Source organism: Chaetodon auriga, chromosome 23, assembly GCF_051107435.1.
Source record: "Chaetodon auriga isolate fChaAug3 chromosome 23, fChaAug3.hap1, whole genome shotgun sequence".
Classification (NCBI taxonomy): domain Eukaryota; kingdom Metazoa; phylum Chordata; class Actinopteri; order Chaetodontiformes; family Chaetodontidae; genus Chaetodon; species Chaetodon auriga.
The window spans coordinates 3369082-3384764 of NC_135096.1; the positions used below are offsets into that span (position 1 = coordinate 3369082).

General features: G+C 40.2%; 1 protein-coding gene and 1 long non-coding RNA gene across 3 annotated transcripts in view; both read right to left on the reverse strand.

The window, feature by feature from the left end:
- Nucleotides 1-15683, reverse strand: part of LOC143316079 (uncharacterized) — a 317818-nt gene that overhangs the window by 132109 nt on the left and 170026 nt on the right. The gene's annotated exons all lie outside the window — the stretch shown is intronic.
- On the reverse strand, nucleotides 1133-3374 carry LOC143316088 (uncharacterized). Of its 2 annotated transcripts, none has more exons than XR_013076239.1 (4): nucleotides 3280-3374; nucleotides 1515-1755; nucleotides 1285-1437; nucleotides 1133-1197 (listed from the first exon to the last, which is right to left on the reverse strand). It is a non-coding gene; the product is annotated as an uncharacterized LOC143316088 (long non-coding RNA). The 2 variants fall into 2 exon arrangements; XR_013076240.1 differs by lacking the exon at nucleotides 3280-3374 and adding an exon at nucleotides 2987-3123.

Sequence of the window (15683 nt, forward strand, 5' to 3'; positions counted from 1 at the left end):
TGATTCCATTTACAATTTATTAAATTATTTAGAATTATATTTTTTCAACAACAAACAGTCATTTTAATGTTCTCTCTCTAAAAACTTCTGGGGATAAAATAATTTAACAAAACTAAAGCCGAGGAAAATGGTTTTAATTCAGTTATATTACATCCTTACTGCCCCACCTGCGCCGTGGACCACTCTTAAAACTAAGATAACGGTCCCACCCTGTGTCTTCTCGGCCATTTTATTCTACTTATCTAATTTCTATTATTCTTTTAGAAACACCCTTTAAGGTTTTTTCTGGGAGGACCCCTTCTTAACCATCTTGGGATTTTAAACGGCTCTTTCAATGAAACTGTTCTCCTTCTCCCCTGTGCCAGCACCCACCATAACATCCAATAGGATGTTACGTTTTTATCTTCACCTAACCCTAACCCAAAAATGTTTTGTCCTAACCCTTAATACTAATTTATATGGTTATGATTTATAATTTTTTATGGAAATGATTTCTAACCCTAATATAAATATGAGTGGATTTGAATTATAGTTCTTCTAGATTTTACATTTCTACATCTATCTATTTAGAATTATTATTATCTATATGGACATATCTATATACAAGGGCTCCCCCTTCCCCCATATAGGTGCTCTCATATAGATATATATATATACACATCTCTCTCTCTCCCTCTGGCTCTCCCTTCAGCCGGGCATCCCACCTGTTACATACTGCTCAAAGTATATATGGATGTCTGTGCAGTATTGGTTCACAGATGCATATATCTGTGGAACTTCCCCCTAAATATTTAACATATGTATGTGTGGGTATATATATATATATATATATATATAGTTTTATATCCAGATACATTTATACATGGGTAGGACAAAAATGTTTTGTCCTACCCACATATGTGTCCGTATGTATGGATATGTATATTTATATGAATATGAATATGTATATATGTGTGGATATGTGGATTGTATATGTATATGTGTATAGATTAATATTTGTATATGGATAGAAATTCAATATAATGTAATATATAATGCATGTCGCATGTATATGTGTGTATATGTATATACTGTATATGCATAAGAAAAAAAATCATTTATAATATGCCTTACCGGGATGGGTGGATGGAGTGTGACTGTTCCATTCTTTGGGGACTGCCAATCACCTGACCCCTCACCTTCAGAGGAGCTCGCCATCTGTTTTCGATAAGACAAAAAGTAAATTTTCTTTCTCAGGACTCAAATATCATTGAATGGATTGAAACTGCTGAAGAAAATTCTCACCAATCTTGGGCTGGCTGAAGGCAAAAACTCTTTCTTGTGCAGCTGTGGAACCCTTTGCTTCAAACTGGCCTCCTCTTCCTCCTCCTCTTCTTCTGTTCCATTCTTTGGGGGCTGCCAATCACCTGACCCCTCACCTTCAGAGGAGCTCACCATCTGTTTTAGATAAGATAAAATGATCTTTTTCTCACTCACTTAGCCTATTCACTGAAACTGATGAAGACTACTCTTACCGATCTTTGACTGGCTGAGGATAGCTCTTAGATTAGAACCCTTCCAGTCACCCGCTGCTTGTTTCCATGGTTCTTCTTTTCAGATTCTTGCATGCCCTCCTTTATGCCCCCCTGAGGTGATTCTGTCACCACCTCATCACAGTCCGCACCTGCTCTTTCTTCTTGTTTTTGACTGCATAGCTTGATACTGCCATCATCGTCAATGCTCTGCTCTGGACTGTGTCCTCTGTCGGGTCATCCCCTGTAAAATGAAAGATTAAAATCATGAACTGATACTACTCAACCCAAAAGAACTGTTTGTCAATTTCTCATGCTGAAGTAACCTTGGTAAAATCTTTTGGCCGTTTGGGGATCATGGTACATAAATGTTGCTACCCTTGCTGGAAGAATATCATTAGGTTTTTCAGGACACCACATCAGGACAGGTATAAAGGGGCAGCTATGCAATGTTGGAGGCAGTGCGGATCGACTGCAGCTAACCACTACCATATTTTCTGGGATTGCCCCAAGTTAAAAGCCTTCTGGAGGGATATCCAGGTTTCTTTAAGCACAGTCTTTAACACTCAAATACCCTTGAGTTTTGATGTATTGTACCTGGGTCATGTTCCTTTTTTCAAATGTAGGAGAGAGATAAAGCTGCTGCAAATTCTCTTGGTGGCAAGTAAGAAAACTGTCACAAGAAGATGGTTGAGCCCGATTCAACCTACTCTAGATGACTGGATTGGAATTATTCTGGAGATATTTAGGATGGAAAAATTAACCTACCAAATAAGACTTCAAAAGGACAAATTTTACCAGATCTGGAATAAATGGATTTCATTCATTGCCCCCACGAGAGCAGACTTTATTTGATCTCACTGGTAACGTTGCTTTGTAATTTACCCATTTCATTTATGATTGGTGTTTTATTATTATTATTATTATTATTATTATTATGGCGGCGGCGGGGGCACCCTCCCCCCATGGATTTTGTAAATAGTTGACTGGCCTATCTTACACTAAGCTGTATTGGAAGTTTTTAGGCGATCTAGTCTGGGCAAATTACCAATATGGCCCTTAAGAAGACAACTGGACTCCCACTGATGCAATCTAAACAAGTCTCAAGTAGTTTCTGTTGTTATAAGAGAGTGGGACTTGCAAAGATCATACAATGTCTGTCCTTCAATTTTTGAATATATATTTTTGTGATTTGTAAACCCTGACGACTGATGTCGCACACTTTCTGTATGTAAAACAAAAACTGGAATGGCATTTATTTTTGTTTTTACTGTTGAGACCATGTGTTTATACCATTTTGTCTATTCCAAAGAGATACAATTTTAAAAAAAAAATGTTGCTACCCTCTCATATGTTTTATGTCCCAGCTGCCACTTGGCCTGATGGGAGAAATCATGCATAAAGTACATAAGATAAAAATATTGCATCTTGTAATAATAATAATAAAGACTTTAAAAGAACAAAACGTGTCTTACGTAAGTGGCAAACAGAAGAACGTAACATATTGAATGTGGGGCCAGGACCAACAGTGGTATGAAAAAACATGGATGCCTCCGAGCCTCCCTCAATTTGACCACAAAGTCTGTTGTAACGCCTGAACCAGGCACACTCCTCTAGTTTCAGTGGTATGGCTGCCTGCCCCAAGTATCTCTGGGTTTTGTGCTCCTGAATCTATTTTAAAAAGACATTTGATTAGTGTTTCCAGCTAAGTTGTTAAACAATAGATGCATGTTGTGTTCACTTGTTTCATTTGAACATTTGTACTTACACGAATGACACGATGACCTCTTGTAGTCTTTTCAGCAGTCTTGACCACTTTCACGGACATGTTGATAATTACACTCTTCCGATGTCCAGTCGTTGACAGTTGCCTTTAAGTCTGGAGCTGATTTAGCAACTCTATTTTCCACTACCATAATCCACCAAACGATAATTCTGTACGAATTGGAAGACATCCAAGTTAGCAGACAGCACATTGGCATGAACCCAGTTTGTAAATATACATCAATCTAAAATCTCCTCAACACAATGTAATATATATAGTACCAATTTACAACAAAAAGCCGCCTCCATGCATTTTGAACAGAAAAACCAAATAAATCCCCTTTGAGCAATCTTTTAGAGATGTTTGATCAACTGCTGTGACTATTGATCCTTACCAAGTGCAGCATCAACATACTTTGGTGCCTCCTCTATGAACCAAGCATGTTTTATGGCCTTGACAAGTTTGTCTGAAGAACAAACAAACAAAAAACAACTACTGTTCAGCATATATGTGTCTAAACTTAAATTATGAGATTTACATCTGTAGCACCCCACCACTGTCACTCTCTAAAATGGAGGAGATCACTATGAACAAACTGACGGGGCGCTTGGGTTCGTTTAAGCTACCCGAAGGTTTACCTGATAGGGATGAACTTAGTTACACCTCTCCTCTGACTGGTTCAAACAAATTTCACATACTGATAACATTAAAAAGCTCTGGACACACAAAAACAAAAACAAAAACGCAAAGGGTTCAAGTAATTCATGCCACTCGCACCTGCAAGCTAAAAGGTCTCTGTTTCAAAGTCCAGAGCTCTAACCACTGTACCACTTCTTCACTTCATTGGCCAGGGAGTAAACCAGTGCAAATCAACAATGACATAGAAGCATTGACCAAAAAAAAAAACAACAAATAAACGATGCATGGAAAAGGAATTTAAAATAACGACCAAGTTAATTTCTGAGATATTTGCCTATCACCCAAAATATTAACCTACGAGAAACAACAAGGTAAGTTAGGACAAACTAACTAACTACTAGAAAAACGCTGTTTTCCTAGTATGATAATAATCTCCACCCTTCTTTTCTCTCAGCCACTGAACTTGAAGTGTCTGCGCCCAATCGCTGATCAAGACAAGCAGACCAAACCAGTTAAGCACAGATCTCCTTTGTGGCAAAGTTTGTCTTGACTTACCTTGTAGTTTCTCATAGGTTAATATTTTGGGTGATAGGCAGGAAAACATCCCATAAATTAACTTTGTCGTTATTTTAAATTCATCTTCCATGCATCGTTTATTTATTTTTCTTGGTCAATGCTTCTATGTTGTTGATTTTCACTGGTTTACTCCCTGGCCAATGAAGTGAATAGGTGGTACAGCGGTTAGAGCTCTGGACACACACACACACACATATGTATGTATATGTATATGTAGCCAAAATATAGGTCTATATATCCTAACAATGCATGGAAGGGGAGTTTAAACAACGACAGAAATGAGAGGAAGTACACAGAGGTTTCTGCCACCATGTTTACTAACACAGGGCTGCAAAGTCAGTGGGTTTACATCCAAACAAATACATACAATACAAAGGGTTCGAGTAATTAATGCCACTCGCACCTGAAGGCTAAAAGGTCTCTGTTTCAAAGTCCAGAGCTCTAACCATAAATAAATAAATAAATGAATGAATGAATGAATGATGCATGGAAGAGGACGACGAAGTTAATTTATGGAATGTGTTCCTGCCTATCACCCAAAATATTAACCTACGAGAAACTACAAGGTAAGTCAGGACAAACTTTGCCACAAAGGAGATCTGTGCTGAGCTGATTTGGTCTGCTTGTCTTGATCAGCGATTGGGCGCAGACGCTTCAAGTTCAGTGGCTGAGAGAAAAGAAGGGTGGAGATTATTATCATACTAGGAAAACGGCGTTTTCTACGCGCGTTGCGGTGCGCACAAACGCGCGTATTTTACGCGCGTTTTGATGCGCAAAACGGCGTTTTTTTACGGGCGTTCTTGGGGGACTTCATTACGGCGCAAAAAGCGGCGTTCTTTTTGCGCATTATGGCGTAAAAACGCCGTAAAATCTGAAAAAACGCCGTAATTAAGTTGAAACGTGACTGAATGTAGAGTATTTCTGGCAGGAACGGCTTGCCATACTAAACAGCGCAGGAACCGCCGACACACCAAGCACGCCGTTCGTGCGGGACGACCCTTGTTGGCCGTCTCCGAAGAAACTCACACAGCAGCAGCAGCAGCAGCAGTCAAACTCCACCCGCGAGTTGAATTAGTCCGTGCCCGTCAGCGCCTCCGTCGTCGGACCTTCCGAATAAAACTCTGCCCTGACGTCACCAAAGCACTCCACCAACACTTGCCTCAACCAACAGACAGTTGGCGAGTAAACATGCGATGGTCAATTTTCCAAAAGTCTTTCCGTTACACAATTAAAACACACAAAACGCAAGCCAGCTAACGACGAGCGAATGACACGTGCGCCGCGCTCTGCCCCCTCCTTCCCTCGTCTCTCTCTTTCTCGCCCACCCACCGTCCAATCATCTCACAGAATGATCTGATGATCTATGCTGGCCAATGACACAATTTCACAATTTCTGTACCTGACACGTCTGCGCATTTATAATCATAGTCCTATATTTTATGTACACAGATATTTTAAGTGTTCCCAAATTATTACTGTTGTCTCTTATGAAATGTCATTTTATCCTCTTAGTTTTCATTTTATGTCTCATGTTTTTATTTTAACTCAATATCAAGATATGCTTTGTTTCAGCTCGCAAAGTTAAGTTACACAAGTTGTTTAAGATAATTTTGATCATATTAATACCAATTGACATTTCAAGTTATGTTCACTTGTGGTTTTTAAGGCAGCAACTGAACTTAAGTTTTCAAATTAAAACGACTTGTGTTTTTAAATGGTATCCCTTATCTAAACTAATAACAGCAAGGTTACCAGTTTCCTTCGACTTCACATAATCAACTTGCAACTCATCTGTTCAAATGTAAAACATTTATTTGAAAAACTGCCTCAACTTACAGCCTTCATTCCTATGAATACATCTTTGGCTGTTGATTGAATGGATTCAACTCCAAAAACCACCACACACTGAAACATTTTCAAAACTTTCAGAAGTAAACAGATGTGTCAAAGTCAGACACATAAACATCCAACAAGAAATTTTACACGGCATGTTCAGCAACATGTACCCTGAGCATAGAAAAGTCGGCTTCATCAGCTCTTATTATAATCTTTAAATCAAAAGTTGTTGCTTTAAATCCTGAGACAGTGCTAAAGATATGTATGCATATGAGCATTTAACTTCATAAAACGTGACAGAAAATCATCTGCCTAAGCAGACAACAGCCAACACCATCAGCTCTCATAATCAGTCCAACAGAATAAAGTGGGAGAACATCAGTGCCTTAAATCCTGAGACTGTCTGTGGTAAGAACATTAAAACTGTCAAGTGTTTTGCTCGCTTGCTGTATTAACCCCACACTTGAAGGGGTGTACCAACGCTGAACATTAAAAGCTGGAATCCACTCAAAGTCCAGGCCGTTGATCCTTTTTTTTTTTTTTTTTTTTTTTTTTCGGTTTTTGCCCAGAATAGTGCAGAAGAAGGAAAACAGTTTCCTTTTTTTTTTTTCTTTACAGCCTTTTTCCCTCAGCAGGTGAAAAACCTTAAAAGACAAAACACCACATGATTACCATTTTGTAAAACCAGGTTCTACCAAATCAAATAATTATCAAACCCATAATTATAATTAATATACCAATTAATAATTATCAATTATCAAAACCCTTTCACATTAACCATTAACCAAGTGTATGAAAATAGATTAACCTTTTCCCTTTAAGTTAAAACAGACTTAAGTGAATTATTTCGATGTAAATGCGTCAAAATATATAAAATACATTTTTTTTTAACCATGGAAACAATGAATTAAGCACTTTACTAGACCCAACATACAAATTAATAAATAACTAATCAACCAACAATGTCCCCGTTTATCCTATGCTCACACTAGCAGCCAATGATCCAGCACAGTTATGTCTGCACATCAAACATTTTAAATTGGGATAAAACAGACCGCTGCAATATTTATCCGACCAAACAAGTTACAACAACTCTTCCTCACCAGCCAACATTTACACAAAGCACCGGGCGCTACAATCCACTTCACCCACATCTCAGGTACCTCGCATCCACAAATAAAAATAAAAAGCGTTCTTACCGGCGGTCCGTTCAGCTCTTTGTTGGTACTTTTTACACGCTCTGTGGGGAAACCAAACTCCTCTGCTCTGCAGTGGCGTCTCTTTATTCTGCTTGATTTAACACAGCTGAGTAATTAACGTGCTCGCACCCCAGCTGATGAGCCGGGAGCACTCACCGCTGTAATTATGCGTAAACATAAATAAAGTTTTGATTGTGCAAACTGGCTGGCCGAACTATACCGAACTATACATAACACTCATCTGGGGCTACCCAGGTGAACACAGGTGCAGACGTGCTCCACCAAGTACTCTACAATAAAAATACAATACTCACAAATGGGGTTGTGCCGCAAAGCTGCCACGGTTGCAGGCTCGCGCATCAGCTGACGAAACAGCTGTTCGCCACTACACTCTCGCTCCCTGTCGTTGTCTCTCTCTCTCTCTCTATCTCTCTCTCTCTCTCCCTCTCAGTCTCTCTCTGTCTGTCTCTCTGTCTCTGTGTGTCTCTCTCTCTCTCTCTGTCATCAAGCTTGATGACGAGGCGATCATTTGAATCATGTGTGTTGGAGCAGTAAACATCTAAAACATGCAGTTCAGGAGTCCCAGAGGACTTAAGAAACACTGCTCATGCACCTTCCTATCAAAAGTTATTCGCAAATGAAATCTTGATCCAGGGGGTCATTGGTGTGCAAAGTGCTATCACTGTGATACATGGGCTGGCCCGTGCCTGCCCTCCTGTGGCCACTGAGGGGATCTGTCGCTTCGTGCTGCAGCATATGTGATGAGATGGCGACGTGATGCACCGAAGGCCCACCGAAGATCTCAAAACGTGTGAGTCAGTGTATGTCCAATTAAGAAGAGAGATTAAATCTGCAGACCCAATTTACTGTATATAAAGAGAAATTCAACCTCACTTGCGCTGCATTGCAACCTGAACCCTGTCTCCTGTGAAACAGAACAACATCTTCAACAGATATTGAGGTGGCACTACAAGTACTGGATGCGGTGGTGTGTTCCAACTGCCTGCCCTCAGACTCTCTCACTGTCTTCATCATCACACTCTGTCGAACCGTCAACGTCATGGAGTTTTGTGAATCCTGCTGGAAGTTGATGAGGAAGGTGTTGGGGACTCACCTTGGCCACAGTGCCGTTTACACTATGTGCCTCTATGTGTCTCTCTCTCTCTCTCTCTGTCTCTCTGTCTCTCTCTCTCTGTCTGTCTGTCTGTCTGTCTGTGTGTCTCTCTCTTTTTTTTTGGTTGTTGGTCTGTTTTTGAGCACTTGACTGTTAATACTACTGTTGTTTTTCTGGACCGGTGAGCAAATCAAAGTGGTTTGAAAAATCAAAAATCTCTCTCTCCCTCTCTGTCTGTCTGTCTCAGATTGTCTGTCTCACAATTGTTTTTTTTTGTTTTTTTTTTTGCTAGTGTTATTTTGTGTGAAATTTGTGAGCTAAAGTCCTCTTTCAGTGCAGGGTTGTAGCCCTCTTTTTTGTTTCTCTTTTGCTAAAGTGTTATTAGTGATTTTCGAATACTTAATTTAAAACAGAGTTCAATAAAAGTGGATTTGGGTAGAGAGCTGGGAGGCCCAGTCTCTACGAAGGAGGTACAGGAGGCAATTATGTCACTTCAGAATGGTAAAACCCCAGGCCCTGATGGGTTCACTGTTGAGTTTTTTTTAACTATTTTCTGATACCGTTGCACCAGCCCTCCAGAGAATGTATAATGAAGCCTTTTCTGAGGGCCGCCTACCTCCCTAAAGACCCTCTTTTGTGTGGTAGCTACAGGCCCATTTCTCTCTTAAATGTCGACCTAAAGATCCTGTCAAAGATCCTGGCCCAACGATTACAACGAGTCCTACCAAGTATAATACCGACTGATCAAACAGGTTTCATGCTTGGAAGGCACTCATTTCATAACACGAGGAGACTCTTAAATATCATTAGCTCTCCTAGTTCGAACACTCCAGAGGTGATTATCTCACTAGACGCGGAGAAGGCCTTCGACAGGGTGGAGTGGGACTTCCTTTTTTTTGTTCTGCAGAAATTTGGTTTTGATCTAGAATTTCTCTCCTGGATAAAATTGCTTTATACTAGTCCAGTTGCCTCAGTCCACACAAATGGACTCCAGTCCACCTCATTTACCCTTTATCGTGGCACTAGACAGGGCTGCCCTCTCTCCCCCCTCCTATTTGCCATAGCTATTGAGCCTTTAGCCATCTGGCTACGCCAGGAGGGTGGGTTTGAGGGCATCACCAGAGCTGGGAAAGTTCATAAATTATCGTTGTATGCCGACGATCTCCTTTTATATATGTCCAATCCAGCTGCCTCCCTCCCTGTAGTTTTAAGTATTTTTGACAAATTTGGGTCCTATTCAGGCTATAAACTTAACCTTCATAAGAGCGAACTTCTTCCCATCAATTATCTGGCCAAAAATATACCCTCATCCTTTTTCCCTTTGAAATATGCTACAGACGGATTTAAATATCTTGGGGTGTATACTACAACTTCACTCAATCAACTCTTCTCCAAAAATTTCTCTCCTCTCCTTGAGAGGTGTAAACGAGACTTTGATAGATGGTCCGGTCTCCAACTCTGCCTAGTAGGTCGTGTTAATTTAGTTAAAATGGTTATTTTACCCAAGTTTCTATACCTTTTTTCACATATCCCCATCCTTATTAAAAAGTCTTTTTTTAGATCGCTCGATCAAACAATAACCTCCTTCCTCTGGGGTAATAAAAATCCTCGCATTAGAAAAACCGTGCTACAGCTCCCAAAGGCTACTGGTGGCTTAGCATTGCCCAATTTCTTACACTATTACTGGTCCTGTAACATTCATAAACTTTTATACTGGATGAATGACACTACAGATGAAGAGCGTCCTGTATGGGTGGATATGGAATTTGCATCCTCCAAACTTTCTCTTCCATCCCTGGTCTGTTCCCAGCTCCCTTTGTCCACTTCTTCTATTTCTACCCTCGTGCACTGATTTGACTTTTCGGACTTGGTTTAACAAAGGAATAACTAAATTTAAAGACCTTTACAACCAAGGGACTTTTATGTCCTTTTCTGAGCTCTCACAGAAATTTGACTTGCCTAAATCACACTTATTTCGTTTTTTTTCAGATGAGGCATTTCATTCAAAATCAGAACCCCAAATTCCCTAGTTGGCCACCGGAAACTCTGATTGATTCACTTTTGGCTCTTGATCCTGAACAAAAATGCCTAATTTCTAGCATTTACAGCCTTATCAATTCTACTATTGACACCCCAGTATCCGGTCCCAAGGACTCTTGGGAGCAAGAGCTTGGAATCACACTGCCTGATAATTATTGGCAACAAGTTTTACGGTTAGTTCACTCCTCTTCAATCTGTGCGAGGCATGGCCTTTTACAATGTAAAGTTGTACACAAAACTCACTACACTAATTTGAAGTTGTCTCGGATTTATCCCGGTGTAACTGACTCATGTAATAGATGAAAACAGTCTCCAGCTAACCACTCCCATATGTTTTGGTTCTGTCCCAGGCTTTCCACATACTGGTCTGAAATCTTTAAAACTCTTAGCACAGCATATAACACCACTATCTCTCCGGATCCTCTCTTGGCTTTGTTTGGGGCCCCCCTGCAGCCTTTCACTTCCAAAATCACACAGACTGTTCTTGCCTTTACCACTCTGTTGGCTAGGCGACTCATACTCCTCAACTGGAAACTTCCTCAACCTCCGTCTCATAGCAGGTGGGTGAAAGAGGTGTTACTTTCCATTAGACTTGAAAGGCTTAGATTTTCCCTCAATGGCTCTTTAAACTCATTTGAAAAAACTTGGAGACCTCTACTAAACTATATTGAATCTTTGACATCTCTGCCTGACTGTGACATATGAGCCCCCCCCCCCCCCTTTTTTTTTTAAATGTACTTATTTATTTTGTATTTATTTATTTATTTTTTAATTTAAATTATATTATTTTATTTAACTTTTTGTATTTATTGTCCAGTGTTTTCGTTGTTGGTGTATTTATTGTATAGTTCATGTGTGGGATGGGATTGCGGGAGGGATTAAAAGAGGGAAAAAATGAAAGAATGGAAGTCCTCTTTGTCACATTGTACAGCCATGTTGTTGCCTGTGAAATTACTTCCAATAAAGAAAGTTGATAAAACAGAGTTCAACGTTACACATCCTACTGCACAGCGCATCACTCCTTAAATTAAAGATGGTATATGCAGTTTTCAGTCAACATGTGTGAATTGTGTTTTTAACCTCTTCAACAAGGGCAGTATCTTATACAATAAACACAAAACAACAAACTATGAATTCTGTGTTCATTTTAAATGGAGTTTAACTTATATTTTACCGCTGTGGCTCTTACAACATTGGCATAATGGTGCTGAGTGAACCATGTACGCAGCTTACTGTATAGCGGTCTCTTTACATTTAACAAGTAAAAATAAAATAATTGTAGCTCATGATTAAACAAATTTTTAGTGTTAGGAGTTTGTATACAGATGTTGGGTCTTTTGCCAGACTTATACTGAGATATTGAACTGGCAGACCAACGTTGTCTTTGCACACATAGCACCAATTCACATTTTAAGTTATCTCATTGCACTTCACATTAAAGAAGTTGCAGTGATCTAATCATTTTATGTATTTTTGCAAAAGACAGATCGGTAACACTTTCTATGAAGACCACATCTATAGTGCATTATGAGCGCATTCATAGCGAATTATAATGCTCATCATAATAAATCATAATGAATTATGACTACACTCATAATGCTTTATGCTGCACTATATCAACAGTTATGAATAACTATAAATCTAGCTTATAATGACTTATAAATCCAAGGGTCTTATGAGTGACAGGTTATAATCTACACCATAGGTTCTACAACAGGATGAAATCAATCAATTGAAAGCTGGGGAGACTAGAAGTGAAAATAAAGTGTCAAGAAATGAAGAGTTAACAAAGACCCAACCAGAACCACTGCTCATCTGAACACTAAAATGTGCAGTACAGTCATTGGAAAACTGCAAATGTGTTGTACAAACTTGGATTATAACAATTAAATTCAGTGAAGTTTGAGTCAGAAAACTCCAATAATTTCCAGGTGTTGGAGAGTTCTACTGCATATTTGTGAAATTGGATAAAAACTTTAGTGTCTCCAGAAGGAGCTGTGTTAAGTCTGATAAATGTCCTCAGGTGATGTCACTTGAGTCAGCATTGGTTGAAGACAGTGAGTTTCAAAGTGAAAAAGTTCAGGTGGGGTCACTCTGTTGTCAGCTCAGTGTGATTCACAGGACGTTATTTCCTTGTTGAAAGAGTATTAAAAGACCAGGAAAGTCACAGAAACAAGCCTTATGTGATACCTCAGCTATCAATATCAGACTGATGATGTGAAGTGCTTGTCGGCTTGTGGTCCCCACCACCCCGGGACACCCCCCCCCCCCCCCCCCCGCGGCTCCCAGAACCTGCTGGTTGCCTTTAGCGTGTGCAGGTGAGCACATGCCACGTTGGGAGAAGAGCAAAGTCTGAACTCAAGTGCTCCAGAAACACAGGCTTGCTTGGACCATTTCCATTTCATCCACCTCCAAAAAGAGAAAAGAAAAAGTTGAAAGAAAAAATGTAGATGTTTACTGTCGTGTTTTAAATAATCATTTTTGCTACAAAGGACAACGCCTTGAAGTCTTGTTAACATAAGCCTGACATAGAAAGGGTTACAAAAAAGTGACAAACACAAAGGCACTGTCTTTTCTTCAACTCATTTATTTGAGAAACAAAAGATTTAAACATTGAAAAAGCTACTGCAGGAAAAGGGCAGACATAAAATACTGCATGTGAAACATTCCTTAATGATATATGGATAACTGTAATCACCAGACATGAGGATGAACAAATCATTTAAACAGCTACAAGAACAAACAAACAAATAAAGGGGGGCAGGTGCCACAGAATGCATTTCATTCTAGCAGAGGCACGTCCAAACTATTCCCAAAAAGGGCCGTGTGGCTGCAGGTTTTTTCCTCCGACCGATCAAGAGCACGCAGTCTGACCAATCAGCTGTCTGAAGACTGGGATCAGCTGATGAAATGAGTCAAGTCTGTTGTGCTGCTGCTCGGCTCCAAAGAAAACCTTCGGCCACTCGGCCCTTTGTGGAATAGAAAAAAGAAAAAAAAAACAAAACACTTTACTTCTGCTAACAATAGTTGCTGGGTTCCATTGATTGCATTTCTATTTGATTTGAGGTCAAAATCAATCAAAATCAAAATCTTTTTAATGGTTTGTAAGTGAAGGACTGATGGTCATTGTTACTTCTGAAGGTGGGTGCAATGGCTTGTTTTGTCCACTAGATGGAGACAAGTGACTACGGACACAACAGTTTATCTGTGTTGAAGTCTGGGACCCACTGCTAAAGAACAATGAGATACTCCTTTAACACCTAGAGCTTTGACCTTTGTCCCTGTCTGTCTGTCTGTCTGTCTGTCTGTCTGTCTGTCTGTCTGTCTGTCCATGTCAGTGTGATCCATTAGTCCTGTGCTTTTTTCATTGCTGCATATTTGAATAGAGCAGCCTATGAAACACTAATGCTGGACAGAGCAGAGTAGGTGTTGGATACATTCTATATGTAACCGGCAGGTTAGGTCTGCCCCACCACCGCTGTATTCTAACGTCCCCGCTTCTTCCGGTCACGCACCTGCAGCGAGGCTCCTAATCAGCACCATTATAGCCGGGGAGCCAGAGTCTCAAAAGCTCAATAAAATGGGTTGAACCTGACATGGTCTGCCATACTTTTCATTTGTGTTTTTTCTGTTAAGTCGGACCCTCAGAAAAAATAATTGGAGGGTCTGCTCTGCCGGAAGTATCACGAAAAAAAAATTGTGGTCATTTTAGTGTATGCAGCCTTTATTTTTTATTGGAAAAATCCTCCTCAAATCCTCAGTGGGTTGGGTAGGCTATCAATAAATGCATTCCAGATACACAGAACACATGTGCTGACAACATCCACTGAAAAAAATAACTCTTAAAACACATTTCTACATGATTTTGCATCAAGTTCATGCAAAAAATGTGTCACGATTTGGCTCTGGTGTCTCTGTTTTGTCCTGAACTCCAGGTGCGAGTTTATTAGACACACCTGCGCCTCATCGGCTCATCAACCAGCTTCTTAAGCCAGCTCCAGTTTGACCCCTGTGCCAGACTATTGTCTATGCTCTAGCCATACGAGTTCTGCACCTGTTGCTGTCTCTTGTCTGTCTCTCGAGCCTCCAGTGATTGTGATTTTTGCTGTTAGCCTCTAGTGAGTTTGCTCCTAAACACTTTTAGTTACCATCTCCTGAGTGAGTTTTTCGCCCTTGTGGTGTTTTTGCGTTTTTTCCTAAGTTGGTACCTTTTCCCGCTGTGGTGTTTTTGAGTTTTCTTTTTTGGACTGATTTTGTGTTTTTCCAATAAACTCCCTTGTAACGACTCTGCATCTGGGTCCAGACTCTCCCTGTTCACACGTGACAAAATGTAGGCGTTTTTTCACTTTTTTTTTTTCCAATATTTTCATCTTTACTTCACTGGCAATCAACTATTCCCCCAAGTTATGATATCAGTCAATATGCCACTCTTTTCACCAAACATTATACTCATTCCACAGAAAAAATAACAAACCTCCTGTAACAAGGAAACAGGCAGACTTGCAGTGCAGGATCCTCCATGGCGTCGTGGCAGTGAACTTCATCTCTGTGGTCAACGCTGCCGTAGAGGACACGTCCCCTCGGTGTTTCACTGCTTCTCAGAGTGCACTCGTCTTACGGCTCTGTTTGTGCTGCTGGAGGCCGTTTTTAGCGGATGTGGAGAAAGTTTTTGGGCAGCAGGTTTTTATCTTTGGTTTCAAGTACACTCACCAACAAAAGAACAAATGTCACTTACTGAACGTTGTCTTCGGACAGGCTAAGATGGCGGTATGTGTGAGTATATGACGAGGAAGGTGGAGGAAGCCTTGAATGTTGATGTGGTTCCTGTTTGTGAGAATGGTGAAGTCCAGACTGCTGAGTTCAGCTTTTACAGAGCTGCTCAGGACCTGGACAGTTTCCAGGTGGTGTGGGGTTATGGGGGGGACAGAGGGACAAATCATCACGAATAAAGACTTTATCCAGAGAACAAAAAGATTAATAAACTTAATAAATCTCTCTCTCTC